General features: G+C 42.7%; 1 protein-coding gene across 4 annotated transcripts in view; it reads right to left on the minus strand.

The window, feature by feature from the left end:
- The window catches only part of FYN (FYN proto-oncogene, Src family tyrosine kinase), a 141,743-nt gene that overhangs the window by 43,548 nt on the left and 71,899 nt on the right, over positions 1-26,296 (minus strand). For 3 of the 4 annotated variants that reach the window (XM_065630543.1, XM_065630546.1, XM_065630542.1), the window contains exon 3: positions 11,891-12,025. The exons of the other annotated variant lie outside the window; for it this stretch is intronic. The gene's annotated coding sequence lies outside the window, so the exon portion shown is untranslated. The remainder of the gene's footprint in view (positions 1-11,890; positions 12,026-26,296) is intronic. 4 annotated transcript variants of the gene reach the window in all.

Genomic DNA, 26,296 nt, shown 5'->3' on the forward strand with positions numbered 1-26,296 from the left:
GATTGTAGCCTCTTGTAAAATGTGACAGAGGGTGTGACATGCATACATCTTTTCAAGCCAAGTCCCTGAAGTTGTCTGTTCCTGGCTCAAAGAAACCAACATCACGGGGAGTCGGCTAAATGTGAGAGAATACATGTATGCATGTACACGCTTAAAGTGATTTCAGCTAACTCAGGGGTTTCACAGACAATAAATATAACCTCCATTCAGCATCAGTCTTTGTGTCAATGAATGGATTCCAAAAACTAATCTCCTTCAGTATCACAGAGCAGGCTTTTAATATCTGAAAGTTTCATCTCCCTGCATGTCAGCATTTGGAGCTGCGGAAGGCTGGAGTTATTCAGCCAGCTCTGAGATCACCAAACAAAATCTGGAGCTGTTTTACACTGAATTCTCTAGAGACAAGCACACCACGTTGTTCATCCAACATGCTGCGCAACTTTCGGTAAAGGAACAAGATTTTATTTCATTTCCATTAGGAAAGGCAACGTTTCTCAGATGTGTGTTATGGGTCACGCAACACTGTCATTATTTGACACTGGTATTGTTAAAAGGTATGTAACTAGTCTAATTAAAACAAACTTTTCTAATGCAAGCAAGTTGAACTTGTTTATTTAAAGTTGTGTTTTTATGGGCAATGTAAAACATGTGTTTTCATGAAAACATAAAACATTTACGTGGTTTTTGAGACTTCCTTAGAGACAAATGAAAATAACCATTATGTTATTTGTCTCCTTTCTTGCTCTTATTATATTTCTTGGACTTTAACATTTACACTGCAAGCAATCCAACATCAGCCTAACCAGAACAGTAGTTTCCTCCCACATGGTGGAAACATTATTCAACAGAGATATAAAATTAATTATATCTTTACTAATAATTTATATAATCATAGCACCTTAATTACTTTCAGTAAGGAAACAGATGAAGGCTAAGGATATGTTTTTAATGCTATTATTATCATAAATCACCCTCCTTCAGCTTTTCTAGTGGGTTGTTGGTTCTCAATACGAAATGGAAGTCTTACTGAAACATTCACCAAAGCCAGACATCTACTCCATTAACAAAACCAAAAGCAGTCCTCTGTTAGCTAACACAAGACTAGGAGAAGTCCAGGAGTACCAGGAAAAGTGAATTTTCATGCTTCTATTTTAAAAGCAAAAGCTCCAACATGTGATATTTGAAAAGCAAGAAGCACTGATAAGCGTTGTCTAGCTCCTGAAGTTGTAAACCATCAGGAAAAGATGGATGGGAGGATGACTGGTATAAATTCACTCCTTCAGAGCTTCAGAAGTTTTTCCATAAGATTTTGGAACCCATGGCTGAAACTTTGAATTACAGTATCTCTTCAGAACCTGCTTTTATGAGTATTGTAGAAGAAAGTGGATCCTTAAAAAGTTTTGCAGGGTACAGGGACATGCAGAGAGACACCGATCTATTCTGCACCTTCCTATCCATACCATGGCCTCTGTCCTCTAAGGCCTTGCCTAGGAAAGGGGACCACCCTGGGAGAGGCTTCCAACCTGCCAAAGAGATGGGGAGCAGGTTCAGACCCAGCAGGCTGCAACCTCCTTCCTCGCCACGGTTTTCTTTGGAATGAAATTTGGCAGTATATTTTTAAGAGAACTTCCTTCAGTGAAATACAGAGGGAAAGGCTGAATGACTGGTAACTGTCAACTGTCTTTTTCAGACCAGATCTTACAGATCTTGACTGAAAAGCACCAGCAGGAAAGCTGAGTTAAGAAACAGTTATGTTAAAAGGGAAGCAGAAGAACAAAAACCTTGGCTTTAATTCAGTCTCTGTGGTGAACATGCTTGTTAATCAAACCAAGGGTTGCATGCAGCATGGCTGTGAGAAATATATTCTCTAAGGGATATCTTCTTGGTATTTTATGTTTTGCTGAAAGCACCCCAGAAGTATCAGCCTGTGACATCAAATAAGCCAAATTTCATGAGCTACAGTAGGATTTAATATTCAAAATGCCACATTCTGAGTTACCGTGAAGATGCAAGAAAGACAGAAAAGGCTTTCCAAGAATAAGAACTACAAAAATTTTTAAAGGAGACTTTAGTTTTCTGTGGAATGCCTCCTGCAGGCTGGATAGGGGGAATAATCAACACAGAAATTCACCCAGACTTTGAAATGTCTTACTTTTCGTGCCACCATTACTAGCTCCCTAGAGAGAAACTGATGGAGTACATGTTTTGAAACACAAGCCTGAGACACATTAAAACCCCCAGTTTTCAGAAAAGTCTTGCTCACCCACTTTGACTGGAACAAGTCATTAGGCATTCCAAGTTGGGCAACAAACAGGCACTTAAAACTAGTCCTATGTAGGTCAGTAATTCTTGTGCTGTCTGCTTGCTGACCCCTCTTTGACTTACATCTATGCTGATGGGAGCATTTTGGATTTCCAGAATTCATTCTTTGTCGATTTTAAGCCAACTCAAATTAAAAAGATGGAATAAAATAGCAACATTTGTTGCATTATTTTTGTTTATATCTATTAACTCCAGGACCTTTTAGAGGACTGCCTTCATTCCAGCTTGACCAGTGATTCCACAATTTGTAGGAATCATAAAGCAGGTCAGAAAGATACAAAAAATAAAGTAATTAGAACTGCTGGGTGTTATTCATTATTTCTTGGTGTTATTAATTATTTCTTGGGCTTGTGGGTTGCGGGTTGCTATATATGTACATATAATTTTTTATACTAATGGCCTGATATAGAAATAATAGAATTTTACTGCAATGTGATAGATCTGGTTCATGCTTAAAAGAGGCTGGAGACCAGGGATTTGTATAGAATGCCTGCAAACCTACACGTGCATCACATCCATTATATTGCATTAAAAAATGTAAATCAGAGAAGACACAGTACTACCACTGCATGTCCTTTGACTATTAAAGATGTGCAAAAAATCTCACATATACAGTGTTGTATTCCTGAACAAAAAGCCAGAAACACCAGGGCAAAACTTCAAGTCAAGAATCAGGATGCATCAGGATCAATGCCTGCATTGAAACAGCATTTTCATGAGAAAAACAGCACTGAAAAATGCCTGGGCTGCATTCATTTGATTTTTGAAGAGAGTTCTTTAACGCTTTACCCTCAGACTCTGTTTTAGTGGGCTGAGTAGAAAAATCTCAGCAGTTCAATTGCATGATTGTCTGCAGCAGTCAAAAGTCAGGCCAATGCCCAGTGTCAATGGACATCCACGGCTGGAGGAATAGGAAGAACAGTCTGACATGAGTTCCTGCTGCCATACTGCTCTGGCTCAAAGCAGATGCCTTTGAGCTCCAGCGCTCTTACCATTGTTTCTTGTCGGCATAAAGTTGCTTTGGAAGTCTTCTACAATGGTGTCACGAGGGATTCAGGGAAAAATGAGAAGCTCCTGCTGCCATGAGAAGAGCAGAGCCTGCAAAGAGCTTTGAAATGCCACATTCTGCCCTGCTGTTCCTCCCTGTTGACTGAGTGACTGGAGATGTGGCCCTGGAAATGGCAGCTTCCTGATACTACAGACGTTTAAGTCGTAACACATGTCTGCAAAGTATAGCTCTGTGCTTGCCTTTCCTCTTTTTCCCCTTTGGGACCGGAACTAAGAGTCAGTTATGAAAGATGAATATTTGAGCTTCTTCTTGCCTGTTTAATTTCAGCCAGCCTCAGAGTCCAGGATTGGCAAAGGGAAGGTACATGTTGAAGGATTTCATTGAACTACAACCAGACCCTTGGTTTCTGCCAGATGTTGTTAGCACAGCTGTCCATGTGGCAGGGCAGGTGGCTACTGAATGCCAGAAGAAAGAGCGATGACTGTCTTCACAAAAAGACCCATCATCCTGCTGGTGGGATATGGTCCCTCTGCAGCGAGAGATTTATTACAATCTAGACAATCTATTTATTATCTATATATCTATACCATCTATTTATTACAAGCTAGAGAGGAAAAAGGAAGTCTGTGGTCCAGCTGGGCAGGAAGGACAATAGCTGTGTCCATGTGTGGTGCTTGTTTGAGGGACAGCTGTAGCTGGCTGGTGAGGGAGTCACCTGGCAAGGCCACAAGAAGATACATTAGCACAATGTGGCTGTTAGAGCAGCCGTAATTAAAAGCTCCCCAATGAAACTGGTGAAAGAAGAGACAACAAACCCCCCAAACAGTCCACAAAAGGACACACGTTGCCACCCTTTCTGTTTTCTGCAGCTTCTTTGCAAGCCCAGTCTGTGAATGTTATGGCATCATCTTTTTCAAAAACCAGCAAATTATTTTCTTCTCTCTGTGTGATACACCCCTTTCAGCAAAACCAAACCAGAACAAAACATAAGTGATTAAAGAAGATTCTCACACTGCAATCTCTTAAAGTAACAGTAACTGAGTTATGCCTTATACTGTCTCAGGCTTTTATTGCTTTAAAAAAAAAAAAGGTGCCCTAGAAAAATGCAGGGCAGGAAAATCAGTTCTGAGAAGATGTTTTCTTTTCCCACCAACATCCAAACTTAATACGTAACCTAAAAGAAAGAAGTTTACTCATAGATAACTTGAGAAGGAAGGCCTGCAGGTTTTATGTTCATACACCAAAGGGCAAGTCAGACTCAAATCTTCATTTATGTTTTTTTCTTTCTTTTTTTCTTAAAATGAGTTAAAGGAAGCTTTGAAATTAACAGCTAAAGGCAGCAGCTGCACACAGTAAACACACTGCTTACTCTACAGTTAAAGCCCCCAAAAGATGGACCTATCCTTGATTCTGGGTGACGCAAGAACACCATGTAAATTCAAAAGCATGATTTCAAGCTCCGTTCCTCTTTCATCATTGTGGTAGCTCTATTCACTAGCAGAGAGAAGTGGATGGATGGTGTGCATAAGCATTTTGAACTAATGTGCCCAAATTTTTAAGTGCCTTCTAAGTACATAAATTACAAAACCTGTACCAAAGAGAACAACTGCTGCAAATGCCAGGATTATTTTGTCTTGGAAAGAAGTGAAACAGTGTCTCCACTGATTTTCTCTTTCTTTTCCCTCATTAAGAGAACAGAAAGATGATTGCAGGTTGATTCACACTGTCCTGATTTTTTTTCCTCCAATTCTTATTTTTAGAATCTACCTGGGATTAATGGGTGCTCATTGGATCCGCAGTATGGGAGCGGCATGGAGCAGAATGCAAAATGTGAATCAGGATGGGCAGGGAAGGAAGCGAAGAAAGGGAGCGGAACAGAAGTTCTGCCTGTTTGTTTCTTTGGAGTATGTAAGAGGCATAGAGAAAGATTTTCTCCCAAAAAAACCCATTGCTCCTTCCCCACCCAACTTTGCCCATGCACAAATGAAACAAACCTGTTCTCTGCCTTGCCTAATTTCTGTTTTGTGACTGAAGAACTTGGAGGATGTGACAGCAAGGAAATGGGAGCAGCCGACTCTCAAATCAGGAGATGATTTACTTTGAGACCATTCCAGATGCTGTTCTTTCCAGAAGGGGCTCTCATTTCACCTAGGTTGCTACTGCTAATATGTTAGAAGTGTTATTTAAATTCCTTATTTGTCATGTTACATTGGGGATAAAAATACTCTCCTTCCTAAACAGGAACAAAAATTTGCCTGTGGCCAGCTCGCAAAGAAATCTCCAGTCTTCTCAGCATCACAGCAGCTGGCTTCAGCTACAACAGCAAATAGCTTATAGGTGGAGACCCCAAACAAGATGACAACCACATGGTGACAAAGGCCAGTGAGCAGCCACAGTGGTGAAGGTACTGACTACATCAGTAACGGGAAGACACAAAAACTCTGCCTACACTTACCCCCACAAAAAAAGTGCTACTAGTGAGATCTGTTTTCTCAAACCCAGCTGTTGCCACTGTGGTTTCAGTGCATGACAGCTTAGGTAAGTGTACTGGGTCTGGATGAGGTTAAGTTTCTGAAGCCTGCTGTGCTTTAGATTTGTGATCAAAACAGTGTTAATAATGCACCCATGTTTTAGCTATTGCTGAGCAGTGCTTGCACAGCATCAAGGCCTTCTTTGTTTCTCAGTCTGCCCCCACAGTGACTAGGAGCAAGGGGTTGGAAGGGGACACAGCCAGGACAGCTGACCCCAACTGACCAAAGGGATATTCCACACCATGCAACATCCTGCTCAGCGATAAAAGCTTGGGGGTAGTGTTTTGAAAGTAGTAATTGCTTGGAGAATGGCTGAGCATTGGTCTGCTGGTGGGAGGTGGTGAGTGAATGCCTTTGCATCACTTGTTTTCTTTTTATTTCCTTTGCTGATTAAACTGTTTTTATCTCAACCCATGAGTTCTCTTGCTTTTACCCTTCCAATTCTCTCCCCCTGCTGGAGGCAGTGAGTGAGTGGCTGTGTGGGGGCTTAGCTGCTGGACAGGGTCAACCCACCACAGTGAGTAATATGTAAGTGATGTACTTGGTTCGAAAAATAACTCCAGAGGCACACAGGTTTAGCCATGTTAATTAGACAGGCAAGAACTGAGATACTGCCTGGAGATGAATTTGTCAGGATTGTAAAGATGACACATTAACATCTAGTCCATTTTTAGTAGAGATTTTGAAATCTGGAAAACAAGAGAGTGGGAGGCTGAGATGGTAGTGAAAAACACCCTGGACAATGGGATGCGGAAGGAGATAGGTCCTAACTTGCATTCCCTCTTACAGAAGAGTGAGTGTTGAAGCCTGCAGTCCAGCCACGAGGCCACTAAGACCAGCGATTCTCAACTTTGCCAGCTACCCTACAAATTGCCGCTCTCCATATTCTACAATCCTGTGCCGCTGCAGGCTGCATCTGTGCCACCAGGGATGTCCTCTAGGAAGTTCACAGTCAGTTTCTCCTTCCTTTTAACCACACACAGTCCCTAATGTCAAAAAGCTGGGAAATGCCCCTAGAAACAGATAATCTACACAAACCTGGATGGGGCAATCAGCAGAGCAGGAGATGAGTAACAGGAGGGGAATTGAGGCAGAATTCACAAGAATGGGAGGAAAAAGAGAAGCTACCGTCCCCTTCCTTGGCTTCTGCTGTGGTCCAGTGACCCACAGCAAAGTCCCTCTGCCTCCAAAGGTAGATCAATATTGCTCAGCTCAGAGTGGACCCTGCAGTATCACAAAGCTCAGCAAGGTTGCCCACATGCCACTGCTACCTCAGGTAAGTCTATGAGGTAGTACTGAAACTGATACAGATGCACCTATGCCCCAAAAGGCCTGCTGCTCTCTCTCTGTCTTTCCTTCTGTCTCTCGAAAGGATACCAACATTCAAGATAGCAGCAGCAGCAATAGAGGAACACAAAACAACAATGCTAGACAGATGCCTTCTCAATGCAGTGTCTTTTTCTTTGCATTTATATGTTTGTAGGACTGATGAGTTTTCATTTTTAGCCTCCCTTGACTCTTAGGTGGCTGTACTGCTTGAATTAGAATGTCATAGCCAGGAGGAGAATGAGCCAACAAGAAACATGGGAGAACATCACAGGTGCTTCAAGAGAAAGGACTTGGAGTTTAACAAAGGAGAGATGGTGGGAAAAATCATGAGGGAAGGTCCCTTCTGTTAGCCAGAGAAGATGGAGCTTAAAAAGGCATCAGATAGCATCTAAGAGCCATGAAAAAGATTCTGCTGGGTTAGTGAGCGTTTTCCAAAGGAAGACAGCAAACAGCTAGAGGGCTCTTCCACTTTGGTCAAAATACCTAAGTATCACTAAGCATATGGTAGTTCTATTTTATGCCCATGACTGAGGGCAAACAGAAAAGATAATTTGATTTCATCATGAACTTGAGGTCATTACACACACTGCTCAAGGAATGCTCTGCAAGGGATGCTCCTGTGTAGTGACGCTAAGCTACAGGTCCATAACCTGGTCCTTTAGCTTAAAGCTACTGCAACCTCATCAGCACAGTTATATAGGAGGTCTTACTTTACTCCTCAATGGCTTAAGCAGAAAGTCACATTAAAGTAATAGACCAAATGGAAGCTGTGGATATCTAGGTTAGGTGTCAGGGAAGAAAATCCTTTCTATTGGCAAGGACAGCAAAATAACCTGGAGCAGATTGCCTAAGGTGATATGAAGGCTAGACAAGTACCTGCCAGGCATGGCACTACCTCTGGTCAGGAGGATGGGTGAGTCTCTTTCAGTCTAGTTTTCTGTCACTCAATGAGTGACAAAACCAGCAGGTGGAAACACTTTTTAATAGACCCTCCCCACAAGCCAGAGAAAGTGTGATTCCTTTACTTCTCTCACTCCCTCTTTCATTCTTTCTCAAGGTTCATATGTTTAGGAGAAGAAACTGTACATTAAATCTGGCCTGTGAAAAAGGGTAAATTTGCAAAGCTCTAAAAATCCACCTGAAGATCCTGTTAGTCACACAGAACAAAGCGTGGATATTGGCCCAAGTGGATATCTGCTCAACCTAGCATGCAGTTCTTTTATCTACAGTGGTGTTCCCTGATATGTGATTCAGAGAGCACTGGGGTCCATAAATCATCAAGTCATCCACAAGCCCCATAGCACACACATATCCAAGCAAATACGCATGCCCTGGACACTGTGCCAGCATTTTGCTGGTATTGCTTGAGCTCCCTCTCACATTGCCTGCGTGCCCTCTCCAGTTTAACTGGTTCTCTGAGTACGAGCAGTTGAAAAGCACTGACCCAAAGTGCCCCTGAGGACAGCTCCAATGATCCTAATCAGGAGAATGAAAAGAGCAGTGCATGAGGAAAATGCAGACAACAGAGGTTTCTCTGTTTCTTTGCATATAAGACACAAAAGAAAAATGCAGGACTGAATGGTAGTCTGCAGCAGACAGGCAGGGTTTCACTGGAGGTGATAATTTTGTGATACACCTGGTGGACTACACATCTGCCAACAATTCGGGAGACCTGGAGATCTTCTCTGGACTTCCTTCTTGTTTCATAGCACCAAATAAGCCAAAAAGCTGAAGACTGCAGAAGTTAACAACTAGGTGAACAGCAGGGCGACAGTTGGCAGATTTGTGGATCATATTGTAAAGAGAAAGTGACCACTCGATAGGGAACAAAAGCACATCCTGTAAGCCAGGCTGGCTGGGCAAGTCAGATTGAATAAGCAACCAAAAGCACATTCAGCACAAAATCATGATATCAAGCATGAAGCAGAGGCTGTAAGATGACCCTTTTCATTTGCCAGTATGCTAATTACAAGCATCTGAGAAAATGGATAAATGCTCTGCCTGCAGAGTAGCACCTCAAAATAACACTGGAAAACTAACAGCTAGATTTAGACTATCAGAATATTAAAGGAACTAGTTGTAACCAATTTAAGAGGTCCAAATGGAAGACAGGAGTTGACAGGCCCTGTATGTCACAAATGATGTCTGAGTGACTGACAGCTTGGAAGTAAGTAACCTTGATATTTATGTATTAAGATACACTGAAGATGGAGTCTTAATTAGTATCTATTACAGACCACTGGAATCACTGCAGTGCACAGGATGATGGCCTTCTTTAACACCTGTATACAATAAGTATAAAAATCCCCCTTGTGTTATCTCAGGGCCATTCAATCCGAACAATTTATGCCAGAGACCTTATGTCACTAGCACTAAAACATGACTGTACTTTCCAAAATGCTATGAATGAAAAATTACTAACTGCTAATTTAAAGGAAAGATCAACCTTCCTAACCCTCTCGACTAAAGCTCTTGACAATTAGCTAAATGAGTCATAAACAGTATAGGCCTTGCAGCATCCAAGTGAATGGACAATTCAGGAGCAGTTCACAGCACAATGCCCGCAACGTGAAGAACTTGTGGGACAAAGCCAAACTCTACCACATACAGCTAAACCCCACAGTGGTCACCCTACCAGGCCAGGAGCAGCATGACCTGTGGAAGAAATATTTTACAATGAGAGGAGTAAAACATTGGCCCAGGTTGCCCAGAGAGGTGGTAGATGCCCCATCCCTGGAGACATTCAAGGCCGGGCTGGACGGGGCTCTGAGCAACCTGACCTAGTTGGAGATGTCCCTGCTCATTGCAAGGCGTTAGACTAGATGACCTTTTAAGGTCCCTTCCAACCTAAACTAGTCTATGATTATGTGACTTGCTCCTGGTCCATCCAGGGACAACAACAGACAGGAGCTACAGTGCCGACACAGGCACAACTCACCGCTGGTCGTACGGTGTAGCTACACATGAACAGCCTGTGAGTCCTCTGAGGTTCAGTAGAGGAACCAGATAATCCCTGCTCTGGACCTTGTCTCAGAAGGCAGGAAGTGATCACAAACCAGAAGGTTACTGGCTGTTTAGACTGAAAGGGACTGATGCTTTCTGTACAAATAATTAACATTGTCTGCAATCAAATCCAGACGAGTAAAATTTTAGGCAATACATGAACATACCCTCTTCATATATACATAAATTAAAATCACAGTGCATGCTTTCTGAGAGGCAATTTCAGAAAACTATAGTGAATGGGAGCCAAATCAGGCTGAAGACAGAACCTACATAAAGTTGCTGACATCTGTGAAGGGTTTAAGAGGTTTCCTAAATATCTACAATGTTACAACCATGAAAAGAAGACTGGGCTGGATAAAAATAACACAGAATGAAAAAACCCTAGGTTTACCAGGGAAGCGAAAAAACTTATAAAATGTTATATACAAAACCAACGCATGAAGGGGGAAAGGGAAAAATATAATAATGAGTAAAAAAGTGAAAATAAAGATTATACAGAGGAAGCTAGAAGATACTAGGAAAAATTAAAGCAGATAGAATCATACATCTATTTATTTTTCTAAGCAGATTGTGAAAGTTGAATCCCAAACAATAAAAGTGGTAGAATAATTCATAACAATACAACAGTGGCAGAAGTTATTCAATAAATATTTCTGATTAGCACACAGATAAAAGGCCAGATGATCTGTTTACGATGATGATGATGATGAAGGTGATGAAGGTGATGATGATGATGAAATAACTTCCCACCAGAGCAGCCCCTGGAGAGGGGACATCAAGTAGCAAATACATGATTCTAGGTGTTTCAGATTAGTTGCTAGAAATCAACTTGTCTCAGAAGGTTTTAGAGAGCTAGCCTTGGAGCTGCTAGTGCTGCGTCTAAAGCAGTTCTGGGCCCCTGGGAAGGACCAGGGGCAGAAGGAAAGCTCATGTTGGGCCATTGTTTAAGAAAAGTAGAAAGTAATTACAGGCCCGTTGGCTGACTTTCCAATATTTTGCACAGGACAGAACAACTAACATAAGACTCAGTTAAAATCTTAAAACAAAAAGCTCTATAATAGAAGTCAATCAACTTGGCTTTAGGGAAAAGAGATCCTGTCAAACGAATTTGATGTAATTTCTTGCAAAAATTACAAGTTCACTTGATGAAGGCAGCATTGTTGACAATATTACAAGTCTAAGTCATTTGACTTGTTCTGTAGAATACGTTTATGAAGAAATGGAATGCTTTGAAGCCTCTATGGAGTGTCTCCATCTGTACATGGAAAGCAGAACTCCACAGGTGGAGAACCCTATATGAGGTCAGGCCAAAATCTCAAATATATTTAATACTGGAGTTACTTCTGGGTCTACAATCGTATAAAATGTATTAAAAAGTTGATAAATGAAGGAAGTCAAAGTGCAACTGAAAATGAGAAACTACTTATTAGCAAACAGATGGTTTCCTAGTGAGTTCTCACAGGTATTGGTCATCGTCCATTTACTATTTAATAGCCTTATCAGTGACCTGGATTAAAGTTAGGTCATTATGGTTAGATACTAGACTGGGGACAAGAAAAAAACCAACAACTAAAGGACAAGACTGACACAGAGCAACTGGCGTTTGTAGAAAGATGGGAGAAACCAGTTTAGGTGTTAATATGGCCAAGTGCAGAATCCCCTTATTAGAATAAAGAAGACAGGCCATACTTACAGGATGAGAGGGAGAGAGAGGACTCTATCCTCCAAAGCAGAAACTGAATATCAGACCGGAGGTCCTGGGAGGCAATCAGCTCGACATGAATTCCCCACGCAAGGCTGTGGCCAAAAAGGCTAATGCAAGCCTGAGCTGTACAAACAAAAGGAAATCAAAAGATGAGTAGGTAGGTTACAGTGACACTCTATTTGGCTCTCATTCCTCTGCTCAATGAATAATGTAGCAGGTTCTGCTGCTCCATTTTTCAAATAAAGTGTTGAAAAAACTGGAAGAGTGTCCAAGGCAGACAGATTAAGGAACTGAAAACACTGGGTAGCAGAAAGCCTTGTTATAAACAAAAAGCTTAAAGGGAATGTTGTTATTTTGTTCACAGTATAGGAGTATTCCTAGGGGGAATAAATTTGATAACAGTGTGTTCTAATCTAGCAATGGTAGAAAACTTGTTGAACTGGAAACTAATCCAACCCAGACTGTGAACAGTCAATCTGGTTTTGCTTTTTTAGCAATGATCTGTTATGGGCAATTAACCAGTGGTTAACCCTTTGCGCCACAGGTCGTGATGTACTGTCCATCTCTGCAAAGCTGTGAAAATAACCGTGCTTGATTTAAAAAGGACACACACCCATGCAGCTTGGGTTATTAGGCATGAAGCAGGAGCTCTTTCAGTTGAGATCTACTGCCTGCATAAAGCTGGAGGTCAGGTGAGTGGTCACTGCATCAATGCTTTCTGTTTCCACTGAAAAACACTTGCTCCCCTCTCCAGGTAGTAATCCTGGCAGCCCTCCTGCTCATGGCCTACAAAATGCCTCCAAGGGGGCTGGGGTGCCATCTAAGTACAGATGACACCCAACTGTCCATCTTCTGGAGGATCTGCAGGCAGCCATGTCTGAACTCCCAGCACCTGGCTCCACACAAAACCTCACTGTACAAAGCTCCTCACACTGAGAAGACACAGAAACAACTTCTAGGAAACAGATGGGGTTATTACAGCTCTGTCACTGAGTACCTGGGACTCCTCGCTTCAGCAATTCACTTCACCTGCTGCATGCTACTGGGATCTCATCCCAGAGATCTGCCTGGGATCCCATCCCAGGATCCCCCAGCCACAGAAGGTGACCTCAGAGAATAAGGCTGAGGGAAGGAGTTCTCCATACCTCACAGATATTTCCTCTCCCAGCTTCACCCGTTCGGGATGAACTGATGGACTAGCTACCTTCTTCAGGAAAGCAAGTTGGTGTCTTTAAGCAGTGTGAGTGGATGCAAGCACTGCTCCCACCGGCACTTTCTGACTCACCCGGAATATCCCCACACCTTCTCCTTCCCCTTCACCCTGCCGAGGGAACTGGGTGCTGCTAAGAAAGCTTTGGGTTCTGTGTCCCATGGCTGGCGTCTGGCAGGTGGGCTCCTAAGGACCACACACTCAGCCAGGGGCCTTAGCTACTGAATTCCCTTCATCCCAGAGCCTGTCAATATGTAAGTTTGGTGGTTTTTAAGGATGCAGTGCAAGCTCTTATCCATACTGTCTGTCTTAACATAGGTCTTTGGCCAGAAAGCATTAATCCCGTCAATGTGTGGGAGTGGGGAAGGCTGGGGAGTGTTTGATTTGTGCCAGTCACTGGCATCAGCTCATTTTAAGCTTCTGGAATGAACCAGCCTATGACTGAATGCTGAAGTGTAAATTCTGCAAATAAAACAGATAAAATAATCTCAATTACGTGAGCTCAGCGTTGGTACATATGCCACTCCAGAGATTTACAAGGCATTAAATCATACAAACATTTAATTCTATTTTAATTAAGATTCTACAGATTTTTCTGTTCACCAGGTGGGAAAAAAATGCTTTTTTCAAACTTCCAGTCACTTTCAATAAGTGATGCCTGCACACAGCACACATAGCATAGTAAAATCTCAGTGCTAGGTTACAAAAACATCCCATCTTAAGTAAACTATTGTAGTACAAAACTTCTACAGAATGAACTAAAGCAAGAAAGCTTGTGAAAATTTCAAGGAAGAAAAAAGGCCTGTCCAAATGTGCTGTGTGTATATACACATATATACACACACATATACATGCACATGCATTTGTACACACACCTGATCTCTGCTATACCTGGTATTTCTATCAAGAGATCTCAGCACCCAAAACTGTGATTGGCAACTAAAAGAACAAAAGCTTTGGGAAAGCTGATCAAGAGCAAGGTTTCAGAACTACTAATAAAAGCTGAATTAGAGCCTGCTAAAGTACAGTTTGAATTGTGCACTTGCCTATCTTAATACTTACTGTCCTCCTGGATGCATTTTTCTCCCTCTTCCTCTGGTACAACCCCAGCTACATCCTACAGCATTAGTATGATTTGTTCAGCACATGTGCAACTGTGTGTTTAAGCCTTGTAAAGGCTTGCTTATGACAAAAGATGTACCATTACAAAGATTACATAGGCTAGACTCCACAAATTTATTTTTACAGGTGAAGTAACTGGTAATCTTCCTAAACTTAAATGCATAGGAACTACATAGAAGGAAAAGGCTTTCATATATAGATTTAAAAAAAATCTTTTGGAAATATTAAGAAATAAGTTAGATGCCATTCTTGTCCTTTTACTCTAGACACACAGAGAAAAAAATAAATGAGAGAACATGAGACCAGCCATCCAATCCCCCTTTGTAAGTCACCCAGACCAGACGCAGAAATGCTATGGAAGTTAATGCAATGAACCTCAGGAGTGTCACTTTCATGAATCTCAAGAGGCGTCATTGACCTGAGGGTGGCTGCAGTTTCTGCCCCAATTCCAGTTTAATGTATTCCAGTTTGACCCTCAAGCGACAGTGCTGTTGGAGAACACGCTAAGAAACAAATGCAGGCAATTGCTTTGACATAATTCTTTTGGACGCAGGCAGATCGAATGTGCTGACGTCAACAGAGATGAGAAAAGAGGTTTACCCAATCTACTTTCCTCACTGAAGAAAACAATAAGAGAAAACAAAGCACAACCCCAAACGTAGCCAAACACATGCCCACCTCTCAGCCGCAAAACTAATATATGTTGTCTAAGAAAGAGAGAACCGAGACAAATGCTTCTAAAGCATAATTTGGCTGTATACACAGCACTTCATTTATAGTTTAAATTTACATGACTTGTATATATAATTGGCTCTTTGCACATAACATGCATGAAACATCTGTTTCAGAGAGGATATTAATATAAAGCCCCAGAAACAGCCTAATTCAGTCCTGTATGGCCATAGTACATTCAAAACAGTTACTAACATAGTTACCTTATCTTAAAGCAAACTGCTGCTCTCCCAGTTTGAGTCTCAGGTCCCTGCCTGAGTCTGCAGTACTGGTGGATAAAAAATTCTTTGCCAGTAAACGTGGTATGGCTGTTAGTAAGGCTAAAATGAGAATCTACAAAATTAGCTCTGACTCCTCACAACAGTATTATAATATAGTACATATAGGCTGGGCGGAGAATGGATTGAGAGCAGCCCTGAGGAGAAGGACTTGGGGGTGTTGGTTGATGAGAAGCTCAACGTGACCCAGTAACGTGCACCTGCAGCCCGGAAGGCCAACCGTATCCCGGGCTGCATACAAAGAAGCGTGACCAGCAGGTCAAGGGAGGTGATTCTTCACCTTTACTCTGCTCTCATGAGACCTCACCTGGAGTACTGTGTCTAACTTGGGGGCCTCCAACATAAGAGGGACATGGACCTGTTGGAGCAAGTCCAGTGGAGGGCCATGACGATGATCAGAGGGCTGGAGCACCTCTCCTGTGAAGACAGGCTGGGAGAGTTGGGGTTGTTCAGCCTGGAGAAGAGAAGGCTCCAGAGAGACCCTTTAGCAGCCTTCCAGTACCTAAAGGAGACCTACAAGAAAGCTGGAGAGGGACTTTTTACAAGGGCATGTAATGATAGAACAAGGGCATAGATTTAGATTAGATGTAAGGAAGAAATTCTTCCCTATGAGGGTGGTGAGGCACCGGAATGGGCTGCCCAGAGAAGTTGTGGATGCCCCAACCCTGGAAGTGTTCAAAGCCAGGTTGGATGGGGCTTTGATCAACCTGGTCTAGCGAAAGGTGTCCCTACCTGTGGCAGGGGGGTTGGAACTAGATGACCTTTAAGGTCCCTTTGAACCCAAACCATTCTGTGATTTTATGATTCTTCTAAAATTTAGGGGACTGCATGGACCTGCTTTCAATATGACTGCCAATATGACTACTTGTGTGGGTCACTCTACCACAACAAAAGTTTGCACATGCTATCTGACCACAATGAAGAGACAGATAAAAATTACCATTTTGAACGTCCATAAGAACCACGGTCTCTGAGAGAAGAGTGACCATGTGTTACAGCTGCTGAAACTACTTGATCTAGAACATTAAACTACCCCTACATGAAATAAAAAAAGACTTTCATCCTTCTTCATCCACCATCCTTTAAGTGACCTGCTCCCAGAAAGTGGCCACAAAGTGTCGTCCACAGTTTGGCTAATCATCAGAGGCTGTAGGACCTTTTCAGCTATGTTGGGACCTGTGTAAATGTTGTGATGTTCAGGGAATAAGGGTTTTAAAATGACTAACCTTCAGGAATTATCAAACACTTTATTCCTTGGAGCATACGGTGTCCTGCTCCTTGCATAACTATCCAGAAAGAAAACGTCGGAATCCCTGCTCTAGAGAGTAAGATGTCAAAGCCTGATCAAAAATACGACTGAATATCCTAGAGAATTCCTTGAATTTCTCAGGCTGTCATGTTATATTTTTTAAAACACTTGTCAAGATGCAAAACTATGGTTGAAACACTTTTCAAATACTAGGAATTGGAAGAAGGCTTTAACCAAAATTGAAGTTTATTATCTACCCTAACTCCTGTAAGGTCTTTGATGAGATCCCATACAACATCCTTGTCTCTAAATTGGAGAGATATGGATTTGATAGACAGATTACTCGATGGATAAGGAATTGGCCGGATGGCCACATCCAGAGTTGCAGTCAATGACTCAATGTCCAAATGGAGATCAGCAACAAGTGGTATCCCTCATAAGCCTGTACTGGGACCAGTACTATTCAATATCTTTATTAATGACATAGACAGTGGGATTGAGTGTCCCCTCAGCAAGTTTGTGGATGACACCAAGCTGAGTGGTGCAGCTGACACACCTGAGGGAAGGGATGCCATCCAGAGGGACCTTGACAGGTTTGAAGAGTGAGGCCCTATGAACCTCTTGAAGTTCAACCAGACCAAGAGCAAGATCCTGCCAGTATCTGTACAGACTGGCCAATGAAGGGATTGAGAGCAGCCCAGCAGAGAAGGACTCGGGGACTTGGTGGATGAAAAACTGGACATGACCTGGCAACGTGTGCTTGCAGCCCAGAAAGCCAATCATATCCTGGGCTGCATAAAAAGAAATGTGGCCAGCAGGTCCACGGAGGTGATTCTGCCCCTCTACTCCATCCTTGTGAGACCCCACCTGGCATACAGTATCCAGTTCTGGGGTCCCTAGAACAAGATCTTGGACTTGCTAAAGCGGGTCCAGAGAAGGGCCGCAAAATGATCAGAGGGCTGGAGCACCTCTCCTGTGAAGACAGGCTGAGACAGCTGGGGTTGCTCAGCATGGAGAAGAGAAGGCTCCAGGGAGACCTTATGGCAGTCTTTCAATATATAATGGGGACTTATAAGAAAGACAGAGAGAAATTTTTACTAGGGCCTGTAGCAACAGGACAAGGGGCATTGGTTTTAAACTGAAAGAGGGTAGACTTAGAGGGGACATAAGAATAATTTTTTTTATTATGAGCATGGTGAAACACTGGAACAGGTTGCCCAGAAAAGCTGCAGATGCCCCACCACTGTAAATGTTTAATGTCAGGTTGGACGGGGCTTTGAGTAACCTGGTCTAGTGGAAGATGTCCCTTTCCAGGGCAGGGGTGTTGGAGTAGATGATCTTTAAAGGTCCTTCCAACCTAAACCATTCTGTGATTGATTATTCTGTTATTGAGTTGGACTCCCACCTCTGTGGCTGCTATCGCAGTACAGCAACAGTACAGTTAGTGCAGCTGGGACTTAATGGTGCTATAAGGAAACTTGTGGAATAGTGTTACAAATCAGTATTACTGTAGACAGAGATCAATAAAGCACCCACGCTCTACAATTAAGGCACATGAAAAAGTGAGGATAAGATACCCACATGATTTCCTCTAAATGCATAGATGATACAAAACAAAAAGTGAGAACCAAATGCACCCGTATCTTTACACTGCCGTTTGTATGAAGAGTAAAAGTTTATTATTTTTTCCATATTGCAAAGCTACAGTTGTTATGACAATCACAGCAGTTATTATGTAGTTCACGCTCACTATCTTTTCAGAGCACAAGAGATCTGATCATCTGCAGGCTTTGAACACTTCCCTCTAAACATGCTCGTCTAATAAGACTCCAGTTTTCAGCGACAGTAGGTTATCAGTTGTCTGGCTACTGCAGGCTGCTACAATATTTTTACAACAGGAAATGTGTATTCCATACGTAAGAAGACTACACTTACAAGAAATAATGCAGGAAAGGAAAGTGATCTAATTTCTATTCTGCTTCCTTCCTTCTGCAGTGTACTGCATTGAGATTGTTTGTTCCAAAACACTGATATTAGTTCAAGGCCAAGATTTTTATTTATCCTGATCCTACAAAACAAGCCTGCAGCTAAACTGCAGTTCAAACACCTCAAGCAGTTGTACTGCATTCACATTCATGTAAGTGATCTAGGTAAATGGTCTTAAAATTTATCTTTTCAAGATTATTGAACCTGTCTTATCTATGCCCTGTAGTTTTTGTGTCAATGCCATAGTTTTAGAACTCCTGTGAATTAAGAACACTTCCTGAAGATGCCAACATAACATCGAGCAGGAGGCATCAGTTTTGAAGGGTCTTTGTGGCGGCCCTGACCCTCACTGTTGCAGACTGTAAGAAAATGGCAGTTGTGCTGCATTTAGGGAAACAGCACACCACCTTCACAAAGTGCTGCACCCGTCCATGGATGTTACTCAGTTTGTACTGCTGAACAAAGAAACCTGACTGATTGTTACGCTTCACTTCTCTGCTTTTGCAAAACCAGTTTTGCATTTTGGAAGTCTGAGGTAGCTTTTTTTAAAGAGGAATCTTTCAAGCGTTCTCATACTTATCCCATTTATTACTGTGACCAACAATACAAGCATATAATAAATTATAAATGGCCACAAGCAACTGTCTCCTGCCTGCAAGCTAAAAGCTGGCAAGAGGCTCTATACTGCTTCAGGGAAAAATCTGCACCAGGCAGGCTGGTGAATCTGGAGAGTTTTGAGCACCAAAGAATTCACAAACTGACTGGTCAATGCCGACTGCTCATTGTCAGAGCTCTTGAAAAAGGATAAACAGATGGGTCAGGAAAGGACAGTACTCTGAACTGAATTGTGTAGGTAGAGAAATAACATCCAGAGTTCATTTGTTTTCTATCTTCCATGGGAGATAGAGAGTAATTAAAAACCATTAAACTATTAAAACCCTCCCCACTATATCCTGCATTTTTGGTGAGCTGTCAGTGCTGTTTCATATTTATGCGCTAGAGAGGTAGGGAGTTAAAATATAAACAAAATCAAGGGATACTTCAAAAACTTTTGTTTGTTTTGCTTATGGTGCAAGTAGCGTACTCTTCTGGCAAGGCAATTTTGACTCTGAAATTTAGAAGATTTCCCTAAGGCTGGGCTGGAGCTTTTGCTTCTTGTTTGCATTTGGGCACTTAGTTCAGTGAAGATTTTCTTCAGTGTGAAAAATGAGGCTACAAGTTTTGTTTTGTATATATTTTTTCAGAGCAGTTTTTTCAGATGCCGGGAGCATAAATGTCAGTGAAAGAAAACAGTCCCAACTTTGTGAGCTTCCCAGAACTATATTTTATATGCTGGTGCTTTTGTTTTCTTGCAAGTTCAGCATTGCTTTAGTGGCAGCACCCTGGATTCCCCCTGCCCCCAACAAGTGATACATATTAGTACATCTGTTTTCTCTGTAAAGTCTTTTTGCATTCTTTGCAGGGCACAGGAAGGATGTGGGCTCCTTTTCACATTCAAATGAGGCAAATTAGCCTCTGTCTGGTTCCTACAGTATAATGCTTATTTTACATTTAAGTGTGAGAAAAGGGGAGGAAATAAAACCCAACACGTTAGGTGGGTTATATGCTTCATTTTGGTACAAGCCTCAGCCCTCTTTTTCGAAATGCTTTCAGCAACATAATTTCAGGATGCGGTTCGAAAGTTTCATCATGTAAAACGACTGAATAGTTTGCACAAAGAAATAGCAGCCACAGGTAACATTAAACAAGAGAAAAGGCTGAAAATGCCAATCTGAATTAGCAGGGCTCAAGCAATCCAGGAGATTCCTGAAGTGCATTGATGGCAGCTTTCTAACGCAGGTCACCAAGGAGCTGGGAAACACTGTGCTGGACCTTGTACATACAAACAAGCACTGGATGATGTGCAGGTCAGGGACAGCATGGGCTGCCCTTACCATGAGATGGTAGGCAGCCTTTTTTCCAAAAAGCTGGATCACAACCCCCACGAAGAGCAGAATTTGGCCTCTTCAGGGATCTGCTTAGAAGAATCCTGTGGGATATAACCCTGGATGAAAAAATGAGTCCAGGAAAGCTGGTTGATTTTCAAGGATCGCCTCCTGCAAGCTCCAGAACGATCCATCTCATTATGCAGGGGGTCAAGCACAGACAGCAGGAGGCCCACATGGATGATAAAGAAGCTCTTGACTAAACTCAAACATGAAATGGAAGTGTACAAGAGATGGAAGCAGGGTCAGATAGGGTTAGGAAAGCCAAAGTCCACCTGGAGTTCAACCCACTGAGGGCTGTCAAAAGCAGTGAGAAAGGTTTTCACAGGTACATCAGCAGAAAAATGAAGACAAGGGAAAAAGGGCCTGCTGCTGAATGGCGGATTAGTGGTGTACCCTAGAAGTTGATACTGGGATTAATACTGTCTATCCTCTTCATTAATGATCTACAAGATGGCAGAAAGTGCATCCTCAGAAGGTCTGGGAGGAGTGGTTGATAACCCAGATGGTTTTGCTGCCATTCACAGGTACCTTGACAGGCTGGAGAAATGAGCCATGAAGCTCACCAAAGGGAAATGCGAAGTCCTGCTCTTGGAGAAGAATAACCCCATACTGGGAGTGAATGTGGAGGGCTGACCAGTTAGAAAGCAGCTCTACAGGACAGAATCTGGGTGTCTCAGTGGACACCAAGTTGAACAAAAGCCAGCAATGCTCCCTTATGGCAAAAAAGGCCATCAGCGTCCTGGCCTACATTAGAAACAGCACTTCCAGCAGGTTGAGGAAGGTGATCATTCCTTTTGCTCAGCATTGGTGAGACACATGTGGACTGCCAGATGCAGTTTGAGGACCCTTGAAAATCTGGGGCTCCCCAGTACAGAAGAGACATGAACTTATTCAAAAAGGTCCAGCAAAGGGCCACAAATACGGCTAAGAATTTGGAGCATCTCTCCTACTGAGGAAAGGCCGAGAGAGCTGGGACTGTTCAGCCTGGAGAAGAGAAGGCTCAGGGGGATCTTATCCTGATTGGGGGCAGCAAATAAGGCAAGGCAAGGCAAGATATCTCAGTGCTGTGCAGTGACAGGACAAGGAGCAATGGGCACAAATTAAAATATGGGAAATGCTGTTTAAACGTAAAACTTTTTTTTACTGCGGGAGTGTTGAACACTGGCACAGTTTGCCCAGAGAGGCTGTGGAGTCTCCACTGCTGGAGATACTCAAAAACCAACTGATATGGCTCTGAGATACCAATTTTAAGTTGACCCTGCTCTGAACAGGGGATTGGACTGGATGATTTCCAGAGGTCCTTTCTAAGGCCAGTTATTTGTGGCGTAGACCTGCTTTACTTACTAATGTCCTCCTGTTCCACTCTAGAAACTAGAGACAAATGCAATAACTTAGTAATGTAACAAAAGCATGGTACACATTTTGCAGGGAAACGATGTGGTTCAAATTCTTGCTCTTTTAGAACCTGTGCTCTAATCCATGTGGTAAAGCTAACAGACAGGATGCAAGAAAAAACAAACAACTGCTTGCTAAACTGTACTTTACCACAGGCAGTTACACTAGGTGGAAATTCAGTGCACACTCCTTATGCTACAGCAACTTCTTGCACATTTAATGCATGCTAAATGCGAGGTAACATACTCCATATAAAGGGAGCTGTTACGAAGTAGGCTGATGCTGTACATTTACACCAGGCTTTACTGATGGCAACCTCCTAGGGCAAACAAGCCCTAAATTCAGTTGACAGTCATGTGCCAGGTTTGACAGGTTTTACTGAGAGACCCGGAAGAAGTTTTGACACACCTGCTAATGCATGGACATGCTTTCTCTAGCTCAGCTGCCTTCCTCATCCACAGTTCTGGGATGCACCCATCTTGCAGCGACTGATGGGCTGGGGACCTTGGTCTAGGGACCTGCAAGACCCCTGTTCCAAGTCCCTGTTCTGCTCACACGTTACCCCGTGAAATCAGTTACTTGTAATTTCTTCTTGTTTTTCTCCCTGTTCTAACCAGAGTCACCATACGACAACCTCTTTTCTCAGCCTGTGTGAGCCCAGCCCTGCCACGGCCTCCCACTCAGCCCTGTGGGAGCCTGAAGCTGCTCTGGCTGCAACAGGGAGGCCATGGAGGAGCAGCAAGCCCTTCTACTCCCTCAGAGCTTATGCTGGTTTTGCAGACACCTGGCTGCCCAAAGCACACGAAAGCCTACTGTTCTCACCCACATCTCTCCCCTCCAAAGCCAAAGGCTTCTAAATTGATTAGTCCTGCAGCATACAACAGAACATCGACACCACTATGTCTGTTGGCCTGAACTCCCCTCCTCCTTCTAGCTCTCCCCTTAAAACAGCAGCGCAAAGCTCCAGATCAGAGACCTAGGGTAAAGATAACCTGGTCTGGATTTAAATCCAGACTTCTCCCAAAGCCTGAGCTTGCTCAGTTTCAGACTCTGGCTGTCCTCAAGCAGTAGGAGCAATAAGGCTGCTCCATTGGAGCCTGATGCCTTTGACACTGGTTTACTTCGAAGTGTTGTGCCAAAGGGGTATGTGGAGGAGCCTGAATGATTCAGGAAGTTCTCAAAAACAATGCAAGTGAAAATTTATTTTACACATTCTAGGAACAGCCAGTTTCTCGCTGCTGAGGTGTCCATAGCACTTTTAATCCATAATTTCCATTGTAACTTGCTACAATAATGAGATTTGTGATTCCTGTCACATGCCCTTTCTGAAGATGCTGGAAGGGTGTGGAAGAGGGAAGAGAGATAATTTTCTCTCTTATCAGTCACTACTTGCCAAGAGTAGATTAAGCCCTCAAGAGTTATACATTCATGTATAAGTAACTCAAAGGAGTTTCACTTATTCCTTCTCTCCTACCTTACACTTTTTTCCTCCTGTCCTACACTCCTTTTTCCCCTATTGTACTCAGTCACAACCCGCCTGCAGTGAACAAGTTGGAGAGTGGTAAACAGTTATGGATTTTTCCCCCTTCATCATGAGACGTCACTTGGACTCACTCCCTTTCCCAGACCTCAAAGCATACCTGATCTCTGGGAGCAGAACAGAGAACAAGAATAGAGTTAATCTTTAGTGATGCGATAAAAATCACTCTCTCACATAGACAACTGGAAAAGGATTTCAAACGAGCTGTTGTGCCAAGCACCTGAAATTGAAGCCAATCCACACCTTCCTGCTCATAGACACAACTCACTCATTTTCTCCCCAGCACTCTCTCTTCTCTACTAATTCTACCTGGAACTAAAATGCAAGTCACCACTGTGCATACCCTCACACCAAAACCCGCTGTGCTTTGAGAGTCCACTATTTCCACAACAGAAACAGAAGCGCTGCTGCATTACAAGTGGGATCACTTCATCTCTCTCCTTTTTTTTTTTTTTTTTTTGTTTTTTTTAAACATAGCTAGCAAAAGCACATAAAGCAATCAGATTTGAGAGATGGGACAGGAGAACAGGACACATGGAGATTTGATGGCTTTGATGCAATTTAGGACACCGAGGAGCGGGCAGGTGAGCTGAGCAGCTGAGAAGGGAGGGGAGGAGGGGGCCGCAGGAGATGCGGAAAGGGCTACCAGCAGCTTCCACTCCCAACGCCAGCGTGCCAGCTGGCAGCGACATGTTGCTGGTTGTGTGTGGGCTGTGAATATAACAGAGGAGATGAGCCTTTAGGGGAGGAGATGTCTGATAAATCATTAATGAACAAAAATATGAAGTAATCTGTCTGCCTAGAAGGCAGAATCATCTAATAATGAGGATGGTGGACTAGGAAGGCGGAGATGAGGTTCCTATCTCCCTCACTGCTGGCACACCAGCTCCTTTTGCTGTGCTTAAGGAGATACACCTGCCTCCTTACATTGAAGGGCTGCTTTCTTAAAATCACCACAGAAACCCCATGATCTAGATGAAAATATGATAATAAAATTTACAGCACTCTGTGAAAGCTGCACCCCCTGTTCCTCTTTCATCACAGGCAGCAAACAAAGAACCAATATCCCTTCTCAGAGACAGCGTTCATTAAAACAGTGGGTTTCTGAAAGCCGTAACAAAGCCTGGTACAACCTTTCACCAGCGCCAGTGGCATTTAATTTTAAATCGATTAACCATAGTACTAACACATTACTAATTACCCGTGGGTATTTTTTAGCAATCAGACTATTGGTTGGCAATGTAAGGGTATGTCTGTCTGTGGACAGGGACACCCTGCTTTCTCTGTGCTCTTTGAAATGAAGAGGAAAAAGCTTGAGAAATGATGTTGAAAGGTGCATTTGTGTTTATGGGGATAGCGGCAGGTGCACCAGACACAGGAAAGCAAAGAGGTTGTTGGGGAAGGGGCAGGAGGTCAGCGCCATTTCTTTTTGCACAAAGACCTGGCAGGATGTGTCATGCAGCACAAAATCAATATGGACTCTGCATGAAAAAGTAATCATCAGTTCTGCACACTTTTCAGGCTTATTTGGAAAGATCGTCACAAAGGTGATTCTCGATTTGTGTGAAATCTTTAACTGTTCTCTTTATCTTAAACCCCCAGAATGTTCAGAGATTAAACAGTTTTAAAATAAACACCTAAGAACGACATGGCATGGATCAATGTGAATCTGTCTAATGCTGGCACATCTGTGGGATAAGAGACACAAGTGCTTTATCATTCAATGTACTTAAAACATGGTTTTCCAGAGTGAGCGATGCTCGGATTGCTGGAGAAACCATAAATGGAAGACACATATGGCCACGACAGAGCCTATGTATATAGAAACTCAAGCAAGCACCTGAGCAGAGCTGTGGCGTTTAACTGCATAACTATTCATGGTGCTGAAGTCCAGTTTAATTATCCTGCCAAATGCCCCTGAGCCACAACAAGGTTATTACCATTTACCAAAAGACCTGTTCAGGCAATTTTACAGGAACATTGCCTGTGCCTAATCTAATTGCTAAGAAGCAGCTAAAATTATGTTAGACCTGGAAAGACCCACAAAGAAGCAGGAAGATTAAAACGGTCCAAGCAGCTCCATGATGCTGTTCCTGTAAATCATAGTTGTGGTGATTTGAGGATGAGCTCCCTGGAGGTTCCCAGTTGCTGTCAGACACTGTTTTCCACCCAGAACAAACATAATGCAGGTGAGATGACTTACAGCACAAAAAAGTATGATTTCTCACGTACACTGGTTACTGAATACATTTACATAATAAGCAGGGTTTGTAAAGTATCCACTGATGATGCCATACAGATTTAAATAATCTGCAGCATCAGACTCTGCTATTTGCAAACCATCTGACCCTTTAACAGCCTTTGCAAAAGATTTCACTGGGCTCCAGTGAAGAATCCTATCTTTCAAGCTTTTGTTTAATCATAAGATCTACAAAATTTAATGAATGGATTGGGATGGCTCAGGTGTTTCCAAATCCTTGCAGGAAAACAATGCACAACATCAGAAGGAATTACTTCTGTAAATTACAGAAAGTTTAATTGGAGACTACTGGACACGTTAACCTACAGTCAAGCTTATTAACACAGTGCATGTACAGCACTACCTGCCAAATAACCACAAAAGTTCCTTTGATGAGTCACTTACTAGTTTATGTCTTGCCAAACTGACCAAGAACAGATTTTGGCTGGTGCCGTTACCAACGGCTACTTCGACACATTGTGTGGACTGCCGTGATTTAACTTCTGTACCGCCTGCTATTAATATTTTGCTCATGTGTTCTGGGTTTAAAAAAAACAAAAGAAAAAGAAAAAGAAAGAGCGCTTTCTTCACACTCCACCACTCCACTGACATAGATGAGCTGAGGACAGATGACCTGGATTCAAACTGGTTAAAT

Source organism: Caloenas nicobarica, chromosome 3, assembly GCF_036013445.1.
Source record: "Caloenas nicobarica isolate bCalNic1 chromosome 3, bCalNic1.hap1, whole genome shotgun sequence".
NCBI classification, from domain to species: domain Eukaryota; kingdom Metazoa; phylum Chordata; class Aves; order Columbiformes; family Columbidae; genus Caloenas; species Caloenas nicobarica.